Source organism: Copadichromis virginalis, linkage group LG22, assembly GCF_057382275.1.
Source record: "Copadichromis virginalis isolate Kocher_CV1m ecotype Utaka linkage group LG22, C_Virginalis_male_GT1.1, whole genome shotgun sequence".
NCBI lineage: Eukaryota > Metazoa > Chordata > Actinopteri > Cichliformes > Cichlidae > Copadichromis > Copadichromis virginalis.
In genome coordinates this window covers 12,719,437-12,744,899 of record NC_140638.1, presented here as the reverse complement: position 1 = coordinate 12,744,899, position 25,463 = coordinate 12,719,437, and the positions used below count along the sequence as shown (strand labels likewise).

Here is a 25,463-nt window from a genome sequence, read left to right as displayed (position 1 = left end):
TGTGCTGACGGTGATGCCATTAGCTCACTTAGGAGTGATGTCACATCCATTCAGTAATAGATAGTTTGCAGTTACATCATCTGGTCTGGAGTATCAAAGTTTTTTTTTTTTTTTTTTTCCAAATACAATTTCAAAGGCTCTGATGACCTACCACCACAGTCTGTCAGCTGGATAACATAGCTGATTGCACACAGATACTGCAGATTGGGTGATTCATGGGATCATTTCAGCAGCACCTGTGCCAGCCCCATTACAGATGCGTGGGAAAATGGCCCTCCTAATAAATTTAAAATACCAGGCTGGTAATGTCTGTTTGAATGTTTGTTGCTCTTTAAAAGTACTTCTATTTGTTTAAGAGATTTCAGTCATTCTGAAAGAGTAGTTGCCATCTTTGATAAAAAGTCAGACATGTCATGGAAAACGTTGCTTTTTGTTTGTTTCAAAAGCAGGTTTCATCCCAGTATTTACTGCTTCGGGACTAATGGGAGAAGCTGCACACCATGTGTTAGCTTGAGTTAAATCAACCATTTTGCAACAAATAAACTGCAAGACAAATAGGAACATCATTCTTAATTTGGAAAGCTGACAGGGCAAGAAATGAGAACAATATGAAGGCCCTGCATTGTCCTCTTCATTAAAGTGTCTGTCCTCCACACATGACAAAGCAGATTGTGATTGTGGCACTGACAGGCTGTGGACAATTCCAAGTGATGTATTTGTGGATTTACAGTGCGATCTAATCTGAAATATAGCTGCTGTCAGAGCCAAAAATATACTGTATAGAACTGCATTAGCAGAACTTGACTTGGTCTATATTTTGATTTGAAAACCACAGTCGATGCTCAGTAATGGAACTGAGTCAGAGGGAATTTGCTTATAGAGGGGTGGTTTATTTTTATTAGCTCCTTGTGGTTTGGGGTATTGTTATAATTCCTCCTGCAGATTAATTGACATAATTTGAACAGTTCAAGGTTCTTTATTTGTCACCTTGAACCTTGAACCTTGAAATGTTCAAATTATGTCAATTCTTTACTTTGCTTTGGGTATAACCTAGATGGGTATTTTAGGCTGACTTTAAAGACATGTTACAAGTTTTAAAGATACATTTTGCAAACAATCTGTTTGTAATAAAAGCATTAATGATGATCTACTATCATAATGAGCCATGCTAAGCGGCTACTTACTTATTTAGCCTGCTTAAATATTTCAAGCTATAAGCCAGACCTTCCCAAAGTGTGGGGCCCGCCCCCTAGTGGGGGTGCAGAGCCATTGCAAGGGGGGGGGCGGTATGAAAAGCGGAAAAAAAATCAAGGCTTGGACACTGCTAGCATAATGGACAGGTTTTTCTGTCTGACTAAGGGGGGCCTAGCAGAAAAAGTTTGGGAACCACTGCTATAGGCCATGTTTGAGGTTGATGAATGATTAGCTTCCTGCATAGGTTGCATTTCACCCTTGTCCTCGTGAAATAATCCCACTCTTTAGGTTTTATGCTCAGTCTGTCACCACACCTACCAGCTAACTTTAATTAAACTGTCCTGTCAAACTTAAAACTTCCCTGCGATCTGCCACCATGGGTTACTAAATCTTTTTTCATCTGCTAACATTTACTCAAACGTTCTCTTCTTAAAAGCCTTTTCTTTACATTATGTTTCACGAACAGTTGAATCTAAAAAAAAAATTAAAATAAAATAAAACAAAAAAGGTTGATGTTGCGTCGTTAAACTTTTTTTACCTGCTGGAAAGTGCGTGTGTCCAATCTTTACTGATTCCTGCAGCATGAACTGAAAATCCCAGACGTATTCTGGCTTATCAAACTGTCTTTTGCACAAAGAGCTATTTTATTTTTGGCTGTGTAAATGAATTGACATGCAGTGTCTTTTGGAATGAGGCTCCAGTGTGAGTGCTCCCTCTGATAGTCGTGGAAAGTGTTGCAGAATGAGCAGGCATGCACAGAATCAGAAATGTTTACAGAGATCACAGAAGAAATGAGGTAATTCTGTGGTGCTACTAATGGCAGAGCCTTGACAGAGGATATGTTTCATTTATCCTGTCTGCATCAAGGTCGGTGTGGCAATTACCATGGCGGGGAGACGCTAAAAAAGAAAATCTACTGGCCCAGTGGTGAATATACAACAAATCACCTGTGCTGTTCAGGGCAGGGAATTTTTAAAATGGGTGATATAAAGTGTAGCTCAAAGGCAGAATGTTTAAGCATGTAGGAAGAGAGTGGATGGTTTATTAGCCAGCACAGAGTAGCTCTAAAAGCCCACTGCAAGATCACACCTTTTATGTCGCTTATACTCATGCGGCTGGTTTAGGCGCCATGAAATACAGCTCATCCTGTTTCCTGGGGGAAATATTCATCAGTTGCTTTTTTAGTCCCAGATTACAATTAACAGGCTTCACAGGAGTTTCCTTGCTGCAGTCACATTTCTGCGTCTTCTTGTCCTACAAATTTTCAGGCTAAGCATATATAAATGTGAAATGTCTAAGAACCCTCCCTGCTTTATTAGTATGGCAGTCAAGGCAGAAATTTTCTCAGTTTGCCCAGGCTCTTGTCACTCTGGCCTTCTATCCCTCTCCTCTCACCTGAATAGCTGCTCAGTACCTCAGTGTTGTCCCTCTTGATCCCTTTACCACCCCTTTCCCACTTGCCATCATCCTTTGCCTGTCTTTCTTCCTTTCCTCCACACTTGTTACAGACTGTCAGGCTAGCAGCACAGCACACTTGCTGTGTTCACGCCGGTTGGTCAGCTCAGATTGGCATTCACAGTGTGTCCCCAGGACTGACCTGCCTGCCTGCATTGCTCTCCTATTAAAATTCCTGTGCCAGATCCCCAATGAGGAGAGTGTAGCAGGGTCAGCTTGGCTCGCTGGCCTCTTTCCCCTTGCCTGCCTAATGAAGAGGACGCCTGTAGGGTTCATTATTAAAGAACTGCTAATAACAGACGGAGAAAGAGGAGTGATGAAGAAATAGGAGGGGGTGAAATGAGTTAGCAAAACATAGACAAGGGAATGGGTGGGATCTAAGGCAGTTGAATGACGAGAAAAAGTAGGCCGCTGTCTGTAGGTTTTTTGCCAGAGTTTTGAAGACTGCTTTGGACGGATGTTTTTTGATGTTTTGGTACTTTTATAACTGGAACCATACTATTTAACGGAGCTCAGCGAAACTCAAAAAAACTTTTACGAACTTTTTTTGAAACATCTCACTGGTTCATTTATCTTTCACTGAACAAACGTTCTACAGCAGGGGTGTCGAACTCCAGGCCTCGAGGGCCGGTGTCCTGCAGGTTTTAGATAACACCCTGGGTCAACAAACCTGAATCAAATGATTAGTTCATTACCAGGCCTCTGGAGAACTTCAAGACATGTTGAGGGGGTAATTTAGTCATTTGAATCAGCTGTGTTGGATCAAGGACGCATCTAAAACCTGCAGGACACCAGCCCTTGAGGCCTGGAGTTCGACACCCGTGTTCTACAGAAAGACCAACCATCCATCCCTCTCTCCCTCTCCCTCACCCTCTTCAATTAAAAACAAAAAACAGGCATGTATCCCCTGGACAGATTGATTGATTTCATCACAGGGCTAACACAGAGGGCTAACTAGTCATCCTCACATGTATACCTATTGCCATTAACCTAGTCCATACATTTTTTTAAAAACTGTGAGTCCTATGAGTCAGAGCATCCAGAGAGAACAAGAAAAGTCCACACAGAAGGCCCCAGTCCTGCTTATGGGTACGATCCATGAACTTTCTTGCTATGAGGCAAAAGTTCTAACAAACAGAATATCATGCTTTAAATACCGTAAATAATCTTTCTTTGTGGTAGCCAACAATGTATTTTATGTATTGTTTTTTAACCCCTGGCTCAGTCTTTTTTAACATTCGACTTTCAGGAATGTTTGGTCTGTGTACAGTCATGAAATTCTGTCATAATTAACCTGCCTGCTTCTATAACAATCTAAATGAGCAAAAACTGAATTTCACATCAAAATATTTGCACTCATCTCTTTGTTGTGGAATGGACATCTACAGTTAACAAAAAGTGTACAAATTAAATTCTTCATAGTGGCTCCATAGAGGGAAACTAGACACGTTTACCTACATGCAGGTTAGATGTTCCACTAAAAATTCACGTGTTCTTCTGCATGAATTATCCATTTGCCAAGAAAAAACATTAATTACACCTGAATTATCATATAAGTATCCTGCAGACCTATACATTAGGCCGGAAAAAATTCCATTTACTTTTTTTTTTTGTGCAATAATAGAATTCCTTATAGCTGCCTGAAGCACATCCATTCTAAATGAGTCTGTCTGCCGCAGATGCTCTCGGTAAGTGATGTGGGGTATTATACAGAGTATTACTTAAGCCCTCAGAGGCCTAACCTAGGTCCTAGAAATTGCATGTGTGTTTTGTGTTTGTATGTGCGTCCAAATTTATGTGTGGTATGTCTTTTCAAGTTTGGGATATTCATGCTTATGTGGGCAGAGCTCCCTGCCATATGTCTCTCAGGTATCCTGTTTCTCAACCTAAACCAGGCAAAGGTTTGATGCAAATTACCAACTATAAACAGCCAAGCGTAACAACATAAATATGTATCGTGCAGTAGTATGCCTTTGAAGAGACAGTGCCCATCTTATGAGTTGAGAAAGCAGAGGAGGAAAAAAACTGTGTGATGGAATTTAAGTGTGTATTTCTGTGAAATGGGCCAGGGGTGTTTATATGGTTTCCATGCAGCATGACCATGGCTATTAGTTTCTGGTTGCTTCTATGGGGCAGACCACAAGAGCTTTTAAAAAGGAAGTGGGTCAATTAATTTAAGCCGGATATGGGATCCAGTTGCAGACAAAACACAATAGAAAAAACAGACTGGGGGGAAAAAGGACAAAGAAAGAAATGCATAGAAAGCATGTCTTCATTTTGGGGAGATTGAGGCAAGTTTTATTCAGCTTGTTTCAGCAAGACTGTGAAAAAGAGAGTGCTTAGATTACCATAATTGAGCCTCCTATCAGATCCCACGAGTCTCTTATGTTTACAGTCAACGATGGAATGACAACAAGCATCGAGAACGTAGGAATGCTGCTGTAGGGATTTTCAAGACAAGGAAATGACTGAAATTCCAAGTTACATCCCCCCCCCCCCCCCCCCCCCCTTGTAGAGAGGATCTATTATCCTCATAATGCAGAGGATACTGTTGAAACAGTCATACGATTCAATAAAGAAATAATAAGAAGTTTGCTTTCCCACTCAGTGCATATAATCTAAGTCACAATTGAATGGCTCATCCCTGTGCAGAAAGTAAATCCACCCAACGATTGTGGAGGGCAGTATCCTGCTGTTTACAACAGGGCCGGGTCGATATCCACGGGAGGCGTTCAAATAAACAAACCATAAATGCCGGGGCTTTTGCCGGCCTCCAAGATCATGGCTGTAACAATGATTAATTTTAACAACCTGAGCTAATTGTCTCTGAAACTTTAGTTAACGGCAAATATGATCTAGCCGAGGGTGCTTTTCTCTTCTGTAATGAAGAATAATGAGCAATGGAATTACTCCTGGCACCATTTTTTTTTCTGTCAGAGATTTGTAGAGAGCACAGAGGCCAGCAGGATGTTAGTCCGGGAATGAAGAGATAGACTTTGTCTGTCTGTGTGTCTGTCTGCAAGGAAGGAAACGGGCAAGGAAGGAATAGAGACTTGTGCTTGGCTTGAAATCAAATCTGAACCTCCTGATTAATGCGAGGGAGTTAGCCTATTGCCTGTGTGTTTTTCATCAGCCTTGTTTCTTTACCATGCCCTGCTCCTTGCTGCTCACAGGCGGTCTGTCACATCTCACCCTCTCGGGAGGCTTCCCATGAAGCGGCAGCATTTTCTATTACGCTGAATACCGATATTGTCTTCTCCACCCTCCTCCTCCTTAGACTCCTACTCCTCATCTTCTCTCCATCTTCTCTCTGTTTACTGCCAGCCCTCTTTATCTCTCTTTCTATGTCTCACCCCCTTCCTGTGTGCCTGCACACATAGAAATGTATAACACCGGTGCTGCTGTAGAAAGCAGCTTGGCCTCGAGCGGTGTCTGTGATTCGCCTTCAATCTTAGCCGTGTGCTGGAACACCACCTGAGGCTGGAGATGAGACCTCTCCACAAGTGGCAGAAGCTTAAACGCCCTCTTTTATCTACACTATCTCTCCCCTAGTGAAGCGAGGAAGATCAGCGAGAGAGGAAGGACCGACCTGATCCCTTCTAGCTCTACTCAGACAGAGAAATGTATAGATAAAGTGTGGCGTGTCTATGTGGAGGAGGAGACCTTCAGCACATTTAGACAGCACACAGCATACTCTGTTGTCTTTATGATTGTATATCTTGAGAAAAGATATCAAATCAGTCTAAAATGTTTGTGCTTTTTGTGTTGTTTTCAGCTGCACACACTGCCTTGTGTACAGAATAGAAGCTTTGTTCTTCCTACTCACTTTCTGTACTTTTTGCTTCTTTCCCGTTGTTTGTAGGTGGAATGCACAGCAAAAGTAAGGCCAATGTGGACTTGTAGGAAATTTCTGTTATCACGTTCCACCAAGGTGCAAAAAGATCCTGACCTTTAACATAATCACTCTAACCTATGCAGCATCTGACACACAAGGCACAAGCGCATCCATATTCTCAATAAATATACTCAAACTTATTAAGCCATTGGATTAAATATGCAGTTAAGTAAGGGTCACCAACCTAGAACTAAAATCAAATCCCACATAGGCAACTTTGCTAGTGAAATTGTTTATATTTCTCCAGAGTTTCTTAAGGGAAGTTGTCAGGAGTGTTTTCTAAGTGCATTCCAGCATATGCAGAGGGACCAGTTCAGGTACCCCTTTTAACAGTGAAACCAAGTAAGCCACAAGCCGTGACATGGTCTGACTTTCACTCCACATTCCTATGTGAAAGGTTTTATAATCTCTGTGAGAAGGAAAGCGGAGATTCTCAATTTTGTCATTACAGGCAGATTTACAAAACTCACACCTCTTTCCTTTATGGGCAGTTACATTTCCAAGTTAATGTGTTTTGGCATAAACAGAGCAGTAACAGTTGTCAGCTAAATAGAGAGAATGTGAAAGCTTGAAAGGAAAAAAAGGATTTAATGGATCAAAAATATGTGGCTGTTTTCCAAAGATTTATTCTTTCCACATACTGTACTTGTCTTTGATTGCCCTGTAGCCTTTCAGAAAACTGCGTTCATCCAGTCATGTTTCCAGTGTGGGTCTTTGTGACTGGATCATTTCAACCTAAAACTTCACTGTTCCTCAAGGGAATGTTGTTGGCAATTATACACTGGTGAATCCAGCCAGTTTGTTGGCTCATTGCAGTGTGTACTTCTGCTGAACAATAGCTACACTCCAAATGACTCACGCAGTGCACTTCTCTGCTTGGCCCTGTTTGCTGCGATGTACTGGAGAGGGTCGTTGAACTTGAGGATGAACCTTGAGGAAATGAATGTTCAGAAGTGGAAGCCGCTTCACTGTACTTTAGAAAAATTGCAGAAGTTGAACTACTTGATGCGGGTCAATAGTACTTACAATAACTTGGCTTTAAATAAATGATGAAGATCTTTGCTTAGCAGCTCCAATCATCAGACTATTCGCAAACAGTCTGATGCTAAAACTAATTTGTGAGCAGTCTTGACCATGTGTCAACATAAAGCCAAACATTGGGTGTCTGCTATTAAATGAGTGTTAATGAGATCTTAAATTACAATTTTCATCCATGCAGATTGGCTAATATCCCAGACATAATCAAGCAGCAACCTCCGTCGAAGAAAAATGAAATCGGTGCTGAAAAGTAGAGTGTGGGAGGACCACTTCAGCCAGACACAAAGACAGCTAATTTACCCTTCAAATGGCGATGGCACATTGGCTGCATTTATCTTCTATATAGAATTATAGAATAATACAATAGAATTCAACTCTTCTGCCTCTTCTAAAGAAATTCTAACTATCTCTATATCCAAACAGTTACATTGTTTGGGAAGCAACCCCATAAATAGAAAAAAAAAAACATTGAAAATATTTTGTATCTATTCTCAGTAAAAATTCAAGAGACTTTCAAAGAGGCTAAAGCTAAAGCTACCCAGAGCTCAGAAGCCATCCAAAAGCCAGCAGCCTCAGTATGAGCAAAGGATCAAGGCAGTTATATGACCAATGGAGTTAAAAAAGAAAACAGTCAATGTTATTTGATGTGGTTAAGTTAGAAATGTACTGAAAAATGATAGAAATACCTGACGTTTGTTTTGTTATTGAAATGTGCTGTACCTACTTTTGTTTGTTAAAGTAGAATGTGTCAGGTAAAGCTAGAGGTACGGCAGCTCATTTCTAGGTATATATTTGTACCTCTTTCTAGTCGCAGAGTAAAAAAGTATTGCTACTAGTGTTATTATACCAGTATTATTAAAGTATTACAGTGTCACTGCTTTAAAGGGGTGTGTCCTTGGATAAGACAGTGAACTCAAAAGCTGCTCTACAGAGTTTCCATTGGCGTGTTTGAATGAGTGAACGAGAAACCCAGCTCGGAGGTATATTAAGTATCACTTTGAATACCACCAAGGTGGGAAAAACCATTTACCATTTGCTTTGGATAACCCCAACACACTCAATTTCAAGTCAAATAGAACCATTATCTTGAAAATAAAGGAAGAGTTCTTAATTTTCACTTCATTAATGTGCCTCATTTTTTAAAGTGTGGGATAATATTAATGTGTGTTGCCACTCAACATTTAATTAATCCTGATCACCTCATGATATTGTGCTTCCACTTCTCACTAAGTGACCATTTTTAGGTAAAGTCTCTCACTCTGTTTATCTCTCTTTCTTGCCCCCTCACTCTTCCGCTGACTTTAGTCATTAACATCTTTATCTTTGGAAAAACACAGAGCTTCTGCAGAATGTTTCTCTCATTTTAAACCTTTTGAGAATCCACTAAAAGCAGGACTTAACTGGATCCATTCTCAGTCTCTAGTATGGAAGAATTATGTCAGTCTGACTTTGTTGTGTCTTGTTACTACTGCAGTTGCCTCAAGTTACTCTTTAGATCTCACGTTTTCTCCTGAGTTGATCACCTTAATAGCAGACTTTCATCTCTTAATGGCAGGTAATGCTGACAGTTTTTCATAACGATCATGGTCATTTACACAGATTTGTGGTCTCGTTTTTTCTATTAATCTGTTCACATTTGAGTTGAAAGGTTATTCAACAATATGCATAATTCATTTGAGTTATGCAAGTTGAATTATTTTGTCAGTCATCAATGTCTGATCTGTAAATTGCAAGTGGGATGTGTAATTGTAGCATTTGGATTTAAAAACCAAGTTATTATAAAATCCATCTTCTTGCTCTGAAGAACAAGGAGCTCCATGCAATTATGCAAATATTTGAGTAACTGGCACTTTTTACTAATTATCCTCATAATCAGTTATGAGCACCTGTAGAAATGCTACATGAGATTTAGTACACAAGTGCTACCTGTGTCTGTAGAAGGTCCAGTTGATTATAATGTTCCATTGCACTTATTATTAAAAGTGTAAATAATAATAATTGAAATTAACTATTCATAAGTACTGTCTTTATTTGGGTTATATAGATAAATCAAACTTTAAGTATCAAACCACACCCAGTTTGAATGTGTTTATGAAGGTTATTATTATTATTATTACCAGCTGAACTGGCTTGTATCAAACTTTGTACAGTCACAGTTCAAAATGTTAAAAAAGAAGCATTTAAGCATTTTTGCCACTGGGCAAATACTTTAACCTCATAGGGGCTTTTAATCGTAAACATAGAAATTAAGATGGAGATGACTGAACAGACGAGGGAAAGCTGCCACGCCTGCCGTTCACAGAGATTAATTGCAGACTTTTATGTCAGTTGCGGTTTTTTTTGGGGGGGGGGGGATTTGGACATAGCATGCAAATGTGCAGAACGATTCCTTCTTCTCCACCATCTGTTGTGACCGTCTTTCACCCTCGGTGAATGGTGTGGAATAGTGACGAGGAAACAAAAACTTGCCCATTGTTGAAGCTTGATAACCATTAAAGTGTGTAACATGCACATAAACATGCATATACATCTGTATGCATATATACAGAGAAATAGACTGTACTTTTTAGATCAAGTAAATATTTTAATCAATTACCAAAGTCATGTTTGAAGTTCATTTCAAAGTCAGGTATATTATGTTTATATGTGCGTTGTGTTTAAAAAAAACAAACAAAAAAAACAAATTCACTGAATATTTATTCACTAAAACTGAGTTTAATGGAAAAAAAAGTCGTAATTACAATATTTGCATGACAATATAGAGATAATCATTTTTGACATACTTGTTTGTCCCTAGTCTGCATTGTCGTCAACATGGGATGTTGTCAGATTGTTTACTCCTGAAGAAATAACTGACAACCTCAATACCCCAATCTGCCTCTCAGGTCTTTAGACATGCAGAGTATTGGATGGGCCATTGAATAGAGCCAATAGTCTTTTAGAGGCCTATGGGAGGAAACAGGAGCACATTAAAAGTGCTGATGAATCCAATCAGGCTGTTTGCAGGCATCCAACACAGATATGCCGGTGCACTAAGCAGTGGTACTCAGGGGCTTAATTAGAAGGATGCTCGTGTATTGTTTGTTTTCAGGCATTAGTAAAGTCTGTGTGTCCTGATAATGGAATTGGCTGGGAAATGGAATCGTTTGGCCCTGCCTTCATGCTGCTAGGCCTGATACTGCTTGTCAACACCATTGTTTCCCAACCCTCCTGTGGAGCCCCTATCGATGTCAGTGAAGGAAGACTGCTCTGCAGCAGCCAGCCAACCCCTCAGCTGGAGAACTCAGATTTGCCTGTTAGCTAACAAGACCCTCCATGCTGGAGAGTCTTTTATATCAGAATCTACCTCTAATTAGCAGCTACAGTTCTCCCCTCCAGCCTGACACCTCAGATCATGCCTGTCATTGCATGTGTGCAGGGTGTTTTATTTAGCTCTTCAACACTATGCTGGAGTGCATCACACTATGTCTTCATACCTCAACTTTGTGACCTTCTACTCCACCCAAAAGCTGATGTGTGAAAAGCTAAAGAACTCAGCAGGTAGTTTGACTAGTGTCTTAAATGAAGGGTTGTAAATATGAGGGTGTAAATCTGAGACGTTACATTAATGAATGTGCAAAAAAATGTAATATGAATTATAGATTTTCATTTTGGTAATTATAATAAATATTTCATTGATATTTTATTCATGTCGCCTTTTATGTGTTTATTCCATCAACTTGAGTAGGGATTTTTACATTTTTGTGGGCCATGGAAATCTTGGTGGCTGTGGCTCAAGCAGTAGTGCATGTCAACTGTTTAGAAAGTCGTTTGTTTAATTCCCAATTTCTTGAACAAGGAACTGGACGCCGAGTTGCCCCTGATGCATCCGTCTAAGTATGTGTTTGTGTATGTTAGGTTAAAAGTGCATGAAAAAGCCACTTGTGTGAATGGGTGAATGAGGCTGGCAAATAAGAAAGTGCTTTGAGTACTCAGCTAAAGTAGAAAAGCACTGTATCTCTTACAGAGATGAAAGCTTTCAATCAACCCCTCAAAATCCTAGCACTGGTTTACCAGGCTTGGTCTTTGCATTGCTTGATTATGTGGCCTGATGTAGTTTTTAGGCTCACGTGAGCATTTTTTTAAAATGCAAACCTAATAAACTAATGTATGCAGAAGCACAGAAGAACGAGTGGTTCTTAAATTTCAATTGCAATTTAATGACATGATATTAGCAAACGTTAACAAATGTGGAAGGGAGTCATCAGAACACACAATTGTTTGCAAATGGTCCCTTTCTGTATATACTTAGTTTAACAACACAGCACAATTTTATAATTTATAGTAGATTATTTTGAGTTGTGGTTTGTGGATTTGTGGGGATTCCTGTAACCCACTTTGAGAAACCACTATCGTCTGTGTATAATTTCATCATAGATGGAGTTATACAAGGAACTTCTCAAATGGCCCTTATTTGGTCTTGCCCCCTAAGTATCTATGGATGTGTGTTAATGTTAATATCAAGTTAAACGTTTGTTATCTGTTTGGCACATACCGTTTTTATTTTTGTTGTGTCATGTACTTTGGGATAAAAAGATATTTGTAACCATTTCCTTTTGTCTTGGGCTACTTTTCCTGTAATATCTGCTGACATGACAGTGGCTGCTCATAGTAGATTAGTTAGAACATCAACCAGCCAAGCTGCCCACTTGATTTGGAAAAAGGAAGCTTAGGAATTCTTTCTGTGGGTGAGGCAGGAATTCAATCAGTCATACTATGGGGCTAGGAAACTGGGCATCCGATACAGTTATGCTTGAGCACTTTTCAATTTGGGCTTGGACTGCTCCAGCCTCTGGCCTGTAGCATATCGTTAATGAAAGTCACATTAGGCATCCCTGTCATGCTAGTCACTAAGGAGTAGGTTTTATAGCTGAATAGGAGGCAAATGTTTCTAGTTGTATTATATACATCCACCCTACTGTTTGATGGATACCTGCGCTTTCTATCATTAGATAATGTGCCCCAACTATTCTGGAAATCCCAACTGCCTGCTGCTTAAGAATCACATACGATTCTAAAAATAATCATCCACCTTGTTTTAGTGGGCTTTCAATTTGCTCTTGATCATTTATTTATCTGCCATTTCTCTAATCAAACCTTCTGCCCTTTTCTGTGTCCTTTCCCTGGCCCAACCCTTTTGCTATTCATGAGTTTCATGCTTCTGCCTTCTTGCTTAAGCACTTGCAGTGTAGAGGTCATGGGTTCCTATATTTATGCAGGGAGGATTAGATGGATGTCTTGGATTGTCTCACAGTGTGACCTCAACCTTTACCTGCGTGCCTAATACAGTTATTGCCTGGTCTTGCGGAGCTTCAGTCCTAAATAGGGGCTCCAAAAAAAAGGCCATTTGTGACTTTGTTTTGCTTTGACAAAGGAATTTTTTGTCATGTTTGGGTAAAAACATTTATAGAACTTTTATGGTGTACATTCTTTTTGTTTTGTCCCCAGACTTTCAAAGTCCATAGCAAGAAAGTCGCTGTTGACCTGTTCAAAGCCGATTCCAAAAACAAACTGAATTTAGCTCATTTTGTTCGACCTGAAGTCTTCCCTACAAATGGCTTCTTGACATCCACCTTTTCAATAAGACCATTTCGGATGAGGCTTTAGTGAACAGTAGCTGGATCTACTGCGGTGCAGATGCATCTCTTATGTTCTGTATCAGGTCTTTGCTGGAATTTTTTCCTGTTTCTTGAGGACATGGTTTAAATCTGCTGTATATACTTTTTAAGCTTGTCGCTTCTTTTTTCCTCTACTTGATAGAGGTGGGAATCACCATATATCCCACGATACGATATTATCACGATACTTAACGCACGATACGATATTATTGCAATTTTCTAAAAATATTTTGCAATATTCAGATTCTGTACATAAAGGTAAACTTTATCAATATTCATTTTATCTAATAACAAAGTCTCACACTCATTCTTTCTCTCATTTCAGTCAGTTTTATTGTTGACAAACTGAACGGTTTGTATTACAGTCTAGTCCAACTTAACTGAATGCAACCATCTGGTACAATTATAGCTATTCTGAACTATGCAATTTATGAAAACTATGCAGCCCATTCAGCAACTGAAGAATTTGAATGTAAATTAAAACAAAATATAATTTTACATTAAATAAAAAAGTTTTAAACTTAATTAAAATAAAACATGTCTTAAATTAAAATAAGTAAACTGTCATGTTCATTGCTGCCAAAAAACAAGTTAAACACATTTGGACAGTGAAGGAATGTCAGGATTCTTGCTCAGAAAAAGGATCAACATGCTCTGAAGTCAGAGCACAAAAACCTTTTTTGTAACAAAATATCGATTTCTGCTGTCCCTGTATCGATACATTATTAGCAAACAAAATATCACGATACTACACAGTATCGATTTTTTCCCCCACCCCTACTACTTGACTGGTTTCCTGTTTTTGAGTAATAGTTTCTTGGGAATCATCTTGTAATGCAAAAATATAATTTTATTCCTGCAAAACTGTCCTTTTCATAGATTCATCTAAATAAATGGGAACAAATTATATTTTTATGATAATCTGCTAGTAACATAGTGTCTAAACTATGTCCAGAGTAAAACTTTGAAAGACCTTCAGAAAGCCTGGAGAACTGTTTCTCAAGCTTAAAATTTGCAAGAGTGGTTTAGGGCTTTTGCACAGCACTGCCTAATCAAACACATTCTCTCTGTATTCATGTAACATGTCTGTTCAATGTAGGTGTTTTTTTGATGTGTCATGTCAGTTTCTTTTGACATGTTGACAGCAAAAGTCCTGTTTTTGGATTTCACTTTAGGGGCCCCGTGTTTTCCTGGCTCTTCGCTTGACTTTGTTGTCTATATCATGTCACTTCTCTTAACCAGTGGCTCCATTTTGAAACCCCAACTGTCAAAACGTTTCATACTCATTCATCTGCCTGGAGGACAGGATGCACAAAAGCAGGACTGAGTGACCACTGTGGTTAGATTTGGATGATAAGGTGAGATGGAAAAAAGCTTTGCTGCAACACATGGAGGCCCACACGTGAATGTCAACATATACTGGCTAAATATGTGTAATATGAATAGTTAAAAGTCATATTTGAGCAGCAGCTTAATCCACTATTTAACAGCTTAATAAAACAGGGTGGAAATTGTGACGCTCCATCTGCGTTTGCCTGCATGGCCTCACTCAGCCACAGAGAACACAAACTGCAGTCAAAGGATTTGTGTTGTGCAGTGCAGTGAAACGCATCTTGCCCGTGAAAACTTTGACCACGAAACATAAACCAAAAGCTCAAATGATAGTTTCATTAGATCCTATGAACTGAAGGAAGACTTGTGGTGTGGATTCGGAAGCTATTGCTGTTTTTCTAACTGAATTACAGAGATTGATGGCTCCGACTAGCATAAATCATGAAGTTTCTTAAGCTGACTCAGTGGTCTCAGGCGCACCCTCCCTGCTGTTTTGTGATTTATTGTTAGTTTGGCCATTTGCTGAATGTTGGTGAATACTTCAGTGTGCACCAAATCATTTGGCCCCTGAGAAATGACGACAGGAGCAGAAAGTAATGTTCATTAGTTGACAGATCATTCTTTTCCACACTGTGCATGACATGATGTCCACTTAAAGGCAAATTCCAGTATTTCTAAGCCGGATCTTACTTTATCATTTTTTGTAGTTTACATTATTAATAGGGACAAAAATGTTTGATATCAGTCAACTATTGAGTGACAGTGCTACAACTGGCAACTGTGAAACAGCTGTGAAGTAATTCCACCGGGTAACTGCCTGCGTCAAGTGCTTGTTTTTACCACTGACGGGCTTAAATTGGTGTTCTAAGTGTCTGTGATTGTTTTTGATGTTATACTGACATGCATTTGCACGTGCTGATGCTACATATCAGCAGATATGTAGCAGATCGGTCCTCATTTAAACAGAATTTCTTTTCAGATAATGTTCTTGTTGTATTTTCAAAAAAAGAGTATAACTTTGGACAGAAAACAAAGTTGGAAAAAATAACCAGAAAGGTTTTTGAAGGATCTTAATGTGAGGCTTTGAAATATGTATCTGCCACCCTATGGCTAAATACAGAAGTATTGTTTGGTTGCAGTTTTTCTCAAATGCTAAAAGACATTTCACAAACGCTTCCACCATGTTCCCCAATGTCTAAACACAACACCCTTTTCTAAAGCTACATAAACACAACCACACCTTCCCACTGCAAAATGCAAACTTTCACACCAAAAGAGCAGCTCGAAGCTTTCAAAAATGTAAACACTATACACATCATTACACACTACAGCAAAACAATTGAAAACACAATGCCCAATTTGTGAGAAGGTTCTTTGTTTCATAACTGCCAATGCATATTTTTAGAAACCATACAGTAACGGATCGTCGTAGATCTCTGCAGAGGATTAGGCATTTAGATTTGTTTCATACGAAGAGTATGAATCTATACAAAATCCTGCATGTACGTACACTACTGTAACACAACTCGATGCAAAAACAGAATCTATTGCGCACAACAGTACTCCTGAAACAATGATCAGGGTGTGAAGTTTTTTTTATTTACGTTATTCACACCACACACACACCACAATCACTGTCGCTGAGCTGCATCGGGTCACATCACCTCATCCACATCGCAGGCTATATTGTCTCTTGCCAGGCACCGCGGGAAAAACGCCCTGGAACGGCGAATCCATCCTTGGTAGGCCTCCGCTGGGATGTCAACACAGTCCAGCTCCATTGCCCTTAGGAGGTTCTCTCTTGTGTATGGTTGTCTGTCATAAACCTTCCATCTCCACGATGAGAAGAACTCCTCTATAGGGTTCGGGAAAGGGGAGTAGGGTGGCAGACAGACGTTTAAAAAGTGGTCACTGTTAGTGGTGAACCACTCTCTGATTTGGTTTGTTCTGTGGAAGCGGACATTGTCCCAAATGATCACATAAATGTGATGTGCGGGCCCAGGATGGTGTTGTTGGCGGTCCAGGAGGATGTCTTTTAGCTCCTCTAGGAAGGTGAGGAGACGTTGGGTGTTGTAAGACCCAAGGACAGCATGCCGGTGGACAAGCCCCTCTGAACCCATGGCCGCACAAAGGGTAATATTAACTAACACACACACACACACACACACACACACACACACACACACACCCATTGTCCTGGGACCTCAGTGATGGCTCTTTGGCCAATGATGTTACAGCCTCTTTGCCTTCGTTTCTGCAGGTTGAAGCCAGCCTCATCCAGGAAGAGGTACTCATGAGGTCTGGCCATCGCGTCCAACTGTAATATCCTCTGTGAAAATGTGAAAGGGCACAGGTGTTCAGAACAACAGTCAATCAGGTAGCACAGTATTGTCCAGAAGTAATGTAGGCCACTGAGCAACACAGTATGTCCACTAACTGTACTGTGAACATGGATGTAAACTTACTTGCACATACTCGTAACGTAGGTCTTTGTGTCGCGCAGAGTTGCGCTCAAAGGGAACCCTATAGACCTGTTTCATCCGCGTCTTTTTGCGCCGGAGAACTCGGTCTATTGTGGCCAAGCTGACATCGTCAATGCTCTCAAAGTTGACATTATCGGCAATGACTTTGTCTCTGATCTCCCGGAGTCTGATTAGGTTGTTCCCACGAACCGTATCCACAATGAGGGTTTCTTGTGCTGCTGTAAATATGGCAACCCTCCCACCTCTATGTGGCATTCTTTCAACTCTAAAGAAAGAAACATGTGTTGTCAATTGACATGTGTTACAATACAATCACAACTGATTTGAAACCAATAGACTACTTTTACAGGTTTAAAACTGTATTGTGACAAAGAAAGTAATCGAGTACAATACCCGTTGTGTTGTCTGAATGCCCTGATAATTGTGGCCACGGTGAACCTACTCAGGTGTGGGCGGACTCTTAGTCCTGCTTCAGCCATTGTCATGCCATGGACAATGACATGATCAATGACTGTTGCTTGCATCTCGTCCATAATGATGGTGCGAGGTTGTCTTGCTCTCCCTCCTGGACTTTCTCCTCTTCCTTGTTGGCCTGCTCCTCTTCCTCCTCTCATTTAAACTCCTCTTCTTCGTTGGCCTGCTCCTCTTCTTCCAGGGCCAGCTCTTCTCCCTCCTCTGCATCGAATTCCTCTGACTCTGCCCTCATCCATTGTGTTTGTTTGGACTCTTCAGAATACTGTGCACTCTGAACTTGCTTTTATACATGTGGTCACAGCATTAGCAACAGGTTTCTTCAATTTTGAGTCGTTGTGTGTAATGAATGACGCCAGGTGTGTTCATTGTGTTCAAATATTGCTGACTGTGGCAAGCATGTTGCATCACACGAGCTTTCATTTGAGAATATGAGCAGAGTTCTTTTGCAACTTGTGTTTTAGCAAGGAAAGATGTGTTTAGATTTATGACAACGGAGGATTGTGTTCTGTGAATTGTGTCTTCATGTGACGTGTTTATGATATTGGTAAATGATGGCTAGATTTAGTAAATGTGTTTAGACAGCTGGTCATTTGGTTTAGAGGACTGGCTTTTGTGTTTTAGCATTTGAGAAAAACTGTAATATAAATACAGCAGCACGGCCAATCGCGTCTACAAATATGATAACAAAAAAAGTACACTTTGAAGGTCGGTCTGCTCGGTACACCACCTGTGCCAGATCGGTGGAAACAAGTGCCTTTATACACCAGAAAATAGACACTACTCATGAATAAAATTGCAATCGTGTCTTAGATGGCACCCCTTGAAACACATTTTTTTCTGAAGTGTTAATATTGGTGTCTGCTACACTGAGAGCCCAGCAGCTGTGGCATACACCATCAGTTGTTAAAAGTTTAACTGAAAGAATAGTGCTAATAAATAGCTGCACACAGGTAGAATGGCAGCTGAGTAGAACCCTTGCCAACAAAAGCACTGCTGCACATTTAAAAAAGATGGATTTTCAGCTAAGGCAGCAGACTTTTCTGGAAATGGTATGTTGTCACTTAACAAAAGGGTAGCACATAATTTCATCATCGCCCTGTTGTCCATAGGTAGTCAAAGTTTATTCATAGGTGAGCAGCTTTCTTCAACTCTAACTTTTAAGCTGTTTTCTGAAAGAAGTAGTCCTGGTTCAAAAAAAGACTGAAATTTTATTTTAATTAATCAATACCAAAAGGTTATACACTCTCTTCCTGTTACAAGGGAGTTTTCCTTCCCACCGTCTCTAAGTGCTTGCTTATAGAGGGTTGTCTCATTATTATTTGTTGTAGTGTCTTCACCTCACAGTGTAAAACACCCCGAGACAGCTGTTGTTGTGATTCGTTTTCTGAATTGAACTGTTTACTAAATAAAATTAGTGCATAACTGAATTAGCCCCACATATTTTTACTGAAGGAACCATCTTTAAACTAATCTGTTGGTTCTTAATAAGTATATCTGGTAAACCATGGTGCTCTGTCACTGGTGTTTGAATCAGGCTAAAAAATGCAGCCTATACATTATTTTTGGCTGCTTTAATGTTTGTCCCTTGACTGCTTGCCTCCCATTTATCCTCTCGTGCCCTGTGATTATTGTGATGTGCTTAGCATCCTGTCATTTGCTGTTCCAGAGGAGCATGTTCTCATGTGCTTGCGGCAGGACACAAGAAGACAATTGGTACAGAGGTCTGTCACTAAGCAGAACACATTCTCGTTGCACTCCACAGCTGCAGAGCAAGAACATGAGTGCTCGCAGTTTATTAACTTAGTTAATTACTGAATGCACAGTTCAAGTGCCTTAGCTTTGTGTACTTTGTGCTTTTAACTGTTAATTTGGATAGACAGCTATGCGGTTTTAAAGGCTGTTTTTAATCTGAAGATCAAATTTATATCTGTTTTTATCAAGCTAATGAAGAAATTCCTACCAACAAGTTTAAACAGCTAATCTCATTCTTTCCTATGAAGACAGGCAGGAGGAAACGTTTTTCTCTTGCCTACCAACGGGGTATTCCCGGAGAAAAGAAAACACATTGTCTGACAGGTCGTGGTACAATCATATCACAGCACCGACCTTTCAAAACAGTGACAGTATAGCTGTCTAGCTTTCTCAGGGGGCCAAGAGCCACTGTTCTGACATGTCCCTGAGTCAGCGGTCTAGAGAGAAGCTGGAATGTGGTCATGACTGTACATGTGTACCCTGTGATGCTCGACTGGGGTACAGAGTGGCAGGATCACTCTGTTTTATACTAGAGTCTTCCTTAAGTTGAATGAGGGAGATAGAGAGATATTGCAGCAGTAGATGGAGCATGAGATGCGATGTGGAATTCTCCACTCTTACAGTACATGCTGTAATATATTAAAAAGGACAATCTAAACACTTCTAATTGAAAACAATGCATTATTCACCTTTATTTACTATATTTTTGGAAAATACTCATAGGTAAAAAAAAGTGGCCCATCTTTTTCATTTCTTTAAACCTTAGGATCACCCACTTTTTTTCTTACCCAAGGCATATGCTTGCAAGTGGATAAATGTGGTTTATGATGGTTCCCTTTGCTGAGAACAAACCTAGGCAAATAGGAGGAGAGTGATTATAAAAGCCTGATCCGATTCTTAACTGAAGAAGACATTTTGTCTCCTTTATGTGGCACACACAGTAATTGTCTGCTCTTTAGTGGAAATCAAAACAAAGCCCAAGGTTTAATAACGATCTGTGTTCATAACAGCCTCTCACAGCAGTACATCCTCAGCATTTCAGCAAAGTCATATTGCACAAGGCGGACTCATATGGGAAACTTTCACAAAACTGTGTGCTCGTCTCTGAACTATACAGTTTTCATCTGAGTGGGGAGGGAAGACTTTATTGAATTTAAAGAAAAATGATAACATCATGTGGAGACAGTGTGCAGAGAAAATAGACTTTTATCAAGAACTGTTGTTATTGGAGGGCTGCAGTGTTCGCTGACTTAGTTGCAACTTGGTTTGTTTTCTTGTGCTCTTGTCTTAATTCTTCATTTCCAGCCACCCTAGGGATATGACGAAAACAACAAAACAAAAATAGATTTCAAGCATGAAAGAAGAGGAGATTAACAGTACAGGGGAGAATGGTGTTTTATGTCTTCTGACCTTGACCCTTTCTGCAGGTCTGCATGACTGTGTTTTCATTTATGTGAGAGGTTTGTGCTGTGCGCCCAGCAGCTTGTGGTCTTTTAAAGCAGAGTATGGCAAATGCTCTTTGCTTGATATACGCAAAAAATCTATGCATTTTTGCAGTTTTTCAACCCACCAAAGTCAAAAGTTTGTACCTGCACGGTACATTCTGTAATCGCTGACAGATGTGTATGTTTGAGGGTGGTATCATGTTTCCTTGAGGTGGAAGGGGTACAGGCCTAGAAATAGCAGCAGCAGTAGGCAGCTGGGGCCCGTGTCATCATGAGAGGTGCTGCAGCAACCAAGGCCCATCTGGAGGGAACACAGAGCCAAGGACACTGCAGAAGAAGGGGGAGGAGAAGCAAAGATATGATGCAAGGCCCCTATCATTGCCCTTCTCACTGGATATTTGGAAAAGCAAAGACTTTCTGTCTTTAGGTTTCTGTCTTCTTTTGTACTTTCTCTTTCTGTCTGTTAGTTTCTTTCTCTTTCTGACTTTTTTCGTACTTTCTCTTTCTGTCTGTTAGTTTCTTTCTCTTTCTGACTTTTTTCTTACTTTCTCTTTCTGTTTGTCACTTTTTTTCTTTCTTTTTGTTTCTTTTTTCACTTTTTCTTTTCTCTTTTGAATTTAATTTTATTTATATAGCACCAAATCACAACAGTAGTCAGCTCAAGGCACCTTATTGCAGGATAAAGACCCTAAAATAACCTTTGTCTCCTTTTCTTCCTTTCTCTTTCTTTTTTCTATATATATGTTTCTCTCTGTCTTTCTCCCTCAGTAAGTCTTTCTTTCTGAGAGACTTAATCCCTGACAGAAATGGAAGACTTTACGTCACCTCAAAGCCATGCTCGTCACCTCTCATCTTACGCGCCCCCCGCCCCCTCCTCTTCCCATCTTCTCACATTGGCCTGCTGGGACAGTGTCAGTGACAGAAGCACAGCCAAACCTAAGTGCTGCGCTGTCTCACCATGAGCAAAGCTGTGCAGACATGAGTACTACCACCACACATTCTGTTGTCCTTTTATCTAACTTACATGTAGGAATGTACAATAGAGATTACAGGAAGAGCTGGTAACAAATCTTTTTTATCTGTCTTGACATTTTTGTGAAATGAGCCATGTTTATACATCAATGCATTTCAGAAATTTACCTCACACTTTGTTGCCTCATCTGGTATTTACTTTGGTAAAATTAAAGAATGGGCAAAAGCACAATAAGGCTTTTTGCTCATCCATTTGTCAATACTAAGATGTTGCTATTTATTTACTGAAAATGTCAAAAGTAAAGTAGATAAGAGTTTTATATCCGCTTTATTACCCAAAGCAATATGTACTTGTATATATCTTTTGCAGCTAACAGAACTTTTCAATAAGAAGACTGTGTAACGAGAAGAATAGCTTTGACAGTTTCAGTAACCATAAATCAGCTGGTAAAACAAATCCAAGTGCTTGTTATAGATTTAGTGTCAATTATATTCGTCTGCCCCTCGCCCCAGATTACTTTGACCACACAGACCTGTGCTCACTTAGTGATCATGTGTGGCTATTTCTGCTTTGTGTAGGTGTTGTTTTAATGGCGCACAGCACTATACAGAGCTGGGAATTTAGTGTACTGGACTCACAGGCTTCAGGCAATCAGGGGCATCCATCATCCCCGCAGTTTATAGTGTGACAGAAGGAGAGAGAGTTGACCACGTAGAGAGAGTTAGAAATACACACAGAGGAAAAAAAGAGAGAGGGAGAGAGACAAAAGGAGACATTGACAGAGCGACATAAACAGACAAAGTGACGGAGCCAGAGAAGTGGGTGTATAAAAAGCATACATAAAAAGAGGGGTAAAATGTCAGTGTAAAAGCATTTGTCTGGAGGTGTGATTCACTCAGACACAGCTCGGCTTCCCCAGTGGGTAAACAGCTGTAATCATAGTTCAGCAGCAGACATTAACAGCCTGTCTCTATACTGCTGTTAACGTGTTGAAGTACTGTGCATTCATCCTGGATTCCTGTAATTCAGAACTCAAGTGCAGCGCCTGCTGTCACAGACATAATAGTATCAGAAACAGGCGAAGCTACAGTCAGGAGTTTTAAAAAAAAAAAAAAAAAAAAAAAAATACACACATATATATATATATATATATAAAACACCCAGCACGCCCCTGCGGGCGGTTTATCCTTCAAGCTCGGGTCCTCTACCAGAGGCCTGGGAGCTTGAGGGTCCTGCGCAGTATCTTAGCTGTTCCCAGGACTGCGCTCTTCTGGACAGAGATCTCCGATGTTTTTCCCGGGATCTGCTGGAGCCACTCGCCTAGCTTGGGAGTCACCGCACCTAGTGCTCCGATTACCACGGGGACCACCGTTACCTTCACCCTCCACATCCTCTCGAGCTCTTCTCTGAGCCCTTGGTATTTCTCCAGCTTCTCGTGTTCCTTCTTCCTGATATTGCTGTCATTCGGAACCGCTACATCGATCACTACGGCCGTCTTCTTCTGTTTGTCTACCACCACTATGTCCGGTTGGTTAGCCACCACCATTTTGTCCGTCTGTATCTGGAAGTCCCACAGGATCTTAGCTCGGTCATTCTCCACCACCCTTGGGGGCATCTCCCATTTTGACCTCGGGACTTCTAGGTTATACTCGGCACAGATGTTCCTGTACACTATGCCGGCCACTTGGTTATGGCGTTCCATGTATGCCTTGCCTGCTAGCATCTTGCACCCTGCTGTTATGTGCTGGATAGTCTCTGGGGCATCTTTACACAGCCTGCACCTGGGGTCTTGCCTGGTGTGATAGACCCCAGCCTCTATGGATCTTGTGCTCAGAGCTTGTTCTTGTGCTGCCATGATTAGTGCCTCTGTGCTGTCTTTCAGTCCAGCTTTGTCCAGCCACTGGTAGGATTTCTGGATATCAGCCACCTCCTCTATCTGCCGGTGGTACATACCGTGCAGGGGCCTGTCCTTCCATGATGGTTCCTCGTCTCCCTCCTCTTTCTTGGGTTTCTGCTGCCTGAGGTATTCACTGAGCACTCGGTCAGTTGGGGCCATCTTCCCAATGTATTCTTGGATGTTCCTTGTCTCATCCTGGACTGTGGTGCTGACACTCACCAGTCCCCGGCCCCCTTCCTTCCGCTTAGCGTACAGCCTCAGGGTGCTGGACTTGGGGTGAAACCCTCCATGCATGGTCAGGAGCTTTCTTGTCTTTATGTCAGTGGCTTCTATCTCCTCCTTTGGCCAGCTTATTACCCCAGCAGGGTACCTGATCACGGGCAGGGCGTATGTGTTGATGGCCCGGATCTTGTTCTTACCATTCAGCTGACTCCTCAGGACTTGCCTGACCCTCTGCAGGTACTTGGTGGTTGCAGCCTTTCTAGCGGCCTCTTCATGGTTCCCATTTGCCTGCGGGATCCCCAGGTACTTGTAACTGTCCTCTATGTCTGCAATGTTGCCTTCTGGTAGTTCAATCCCCTCAGTTCTGACTACCTTCCCTCTCTTTGTTACCATCCGACTACACTTCTCCAGTCCGAACGACATTCCAATGTCATTGCTGTATAGCCTGGTAGTGTGGATCAGTGAATCGATGTCTCGTTCACTCTTGGCATACAGCTTGATGTCATCCATGTACAGGAGGTGGCTGACAACTGCTCCGTTCCGTAGTCGGTATCCGTAGCCAGTCTTGTTAATGATCTCACTGAGGGGGTTCAGGCCTATGCAGAACAGCAGTGGGGACAGAGCATCTCCTTGGTAGATCCCGCACTTGATGGTAACTTGTGCTATGGGCTTGGAGTTGGCCTCTAGTGTTGTACGCCACATCCCCATTGAGTTCCTGATGAAGGCTCTTAGGGTCCCATTGATCTTGTACAATTCTAGGCATTCCAGTATCCAGCTGTGGGGCATTGAGTCATAGGCCTTCTTGTAATCAATCCAGGCAGTGCACAGGTTGGTCAGTCTGGTCTTGCAGTCTCGGCTGATTGTTCTGTCTACCAGTAGCTGGTGTTTTGCACCTCTGGTATTCTTGCCAATTCCTTTCTGTGTCCCGCTCATGTATTGACCCATGTGCCTGTTCATCTTAGCCGATATGATGCCTGACAGGAGCTTCCATGTAGTACTGAGGCAGGTTATTGGTCGGTAGTTGGAGGGGACCGGTCCCTTCTTGGGGTCCTTGGGGATCAGGACCGTCCGGCCTTCAGTTAGCCATTCCGGGTGTCTTTCGTTAACTAGCAGCTGGTTCATTTGTGCTGCCAGACGCTCGTGGAGTGCAGTCAGCTTCTTCAGCCAGTAGGCGTGAACCATGTCGGGCCCTGGTGCTGTCCAACTCTTCATACTGGAGACCCTTTCTTGGATATCTGCCACTGTGATGGTTACTGGACCCTGTTCAGGGAGGTCGCTGTGGTCTGCCCTCAGATCCTCTAGCCACTGAGCATTGCCGTTATGGGTTGCATCCTTCTCCCATATGCTCTTCCAGTATTGCTCCGTCTCCAGCCTTGGTGGTGCTGTTCTCTTATTGTTCCCTTGCCACTGAGAGTACACCTTTGCTGGTTCTGTGGAGAACAGCTGGTTTATTCTCCTGCCTTCTATCTCTCTGGTGTACCTCCTCAAGCGGCTGGCCAAGGCTGTGAGTCTTTGCTTGGCAGTTTCCAAGGCCTCAGGTATGGACAACTTGCTGTATTTCTTAGGCACCTTCTTTGTCGCACCTTTCTGCAACTCCGTTAGTTGGCTAACCTCCCTCCGTGCTACTTTGATCTTGCCCTCTAGCC

The 25,463-nt window shown here is 41.3% G+C and overlaps 1 protein-coding gene and 1 pseudogene across 5 annotated transcripts in view; one reads left to right on the top strand and one right to left on the bottom strand.

The window, feature by feature from the left end:
* Positions 1-25,463, top strand: part of LOC146682908 (RNA-binding motif, single-stranded-interacting protein 3-like) — a 295,222-nt gene that overhangs the window by 40,401 nt on the left and 229,358 nt on the right. The gene's annotated exons all lie outside the window — the stretch shown is intronic.
* LOC146682909 (uncharacterized) lies at positions 16,387-17,578 on the bottom strand (annotated as a pseudogene).